General features: G+C 38.8%; 1 pseudogene and 1 gene segment (V, D, J or C); one reads left to right on the top strand and one right to left on the bottom strand.

The window, feature by feature from the left end:
* The window catches only part of LOC116701490 (immunoglobulin kappa light chain-like), a 37,286-nt pseudogene that overhangs the window by 1,458 nt on the left and 34,995 nt on the right, over nucleotides 1-833 (top strand).
* LOC116701491 (Ig kappa-b4 chain C region-like) overlaps nucleotides 1-833 on the bottom strand; it is an 18,502-nt gene that overhangs the window by 3,703 nt on the left and 13,966 nt on the right.

Genomic DNA, 833 nt, shown 5'->3' with positions numbered 1-833 from the left:
ATAGAAAATTACCTGTAGAGGCTAGAAAGACCGGGAAGAGACCTCCGTAACCGTTAATTCGTTAGCTTTTAGCCGCAATTTTTGGTGAGTTTCTATGTTTTATGGTTGTTAAATGATTAAACTATGAATCCGAGGTGCTGTTTTTGCTCGTGGGCAAGTCTCTTGGTCTCAGAGGGTAAAATAGGGAATAATGCTCAACATCCTTAGAATAGCTTTTAATTCCATAATATCAATACATTGGGACCACGGCACATTCAATTCCAAATCAAAACATGGACGAAATTGATGAAGTTTGTGTTCTATCTTTAAAGATAGTGATGAAAAAGGAATATTAGGCTGCAAAAAAATAGCAGTGTTTGCATTTTTCTTTACAAACTAAAACATTTACTGTATGAACTGAAAAATGTCCCAAGGTTTTGCTTTACTTTGAACCACTGCACTAATATTTAGTTGCATAACCATTATCTCTGAGAACTGCTTCACATGCTGTGTTGCATGGAGTCTACCAACTTCTGGCCCCTGTGAACAGCTATTCCAGCTCAGGACCATTGAACTACATCCTACAATTCCTTTGCATTACTGGGTTTGGCCTTAGAAACAGCATTTTTAATGTCACCCCACAAGTGTTCTATGGGATTGAGGTCCAGGGACTGGGCTGACCGCTCCATAACATCAATCTGGTTCATCTGGAACCAAGACTTTGCTTCTTACTGGTGTGTTTAGGGTCATTGTTTTGATTGAAAGACCCATTTCAAGGTAATTCCTCTTCAGCATAAGACAACATGACCTCTTCAAGTATTTTGATGCATTGAAACTGATCCATGATCCTTGGT

The sequence above is a fragment of the Etheostoma spectabile genome, chromosome 14, assembly GCF_008692095.1.
Source record: "Etheostoma spectabile isolate EspeVRDwgs_2016 chromosome 14, UIUC_Espe_1.0, whole genome shotgun sequence".
NCBI classification, from domain to species: domain Eukaryota; kingdom Metazoa; phylum Chordata; class Actinopteri; order Perciformes; family Percidae; genus Etheostoma; species Etheostoma spectabile.
The sequence above is the reverse complement of the archived record's forward strand: the minus strand, read 5'-3'. Positions and strand labels throughout refer to the sequence as shown.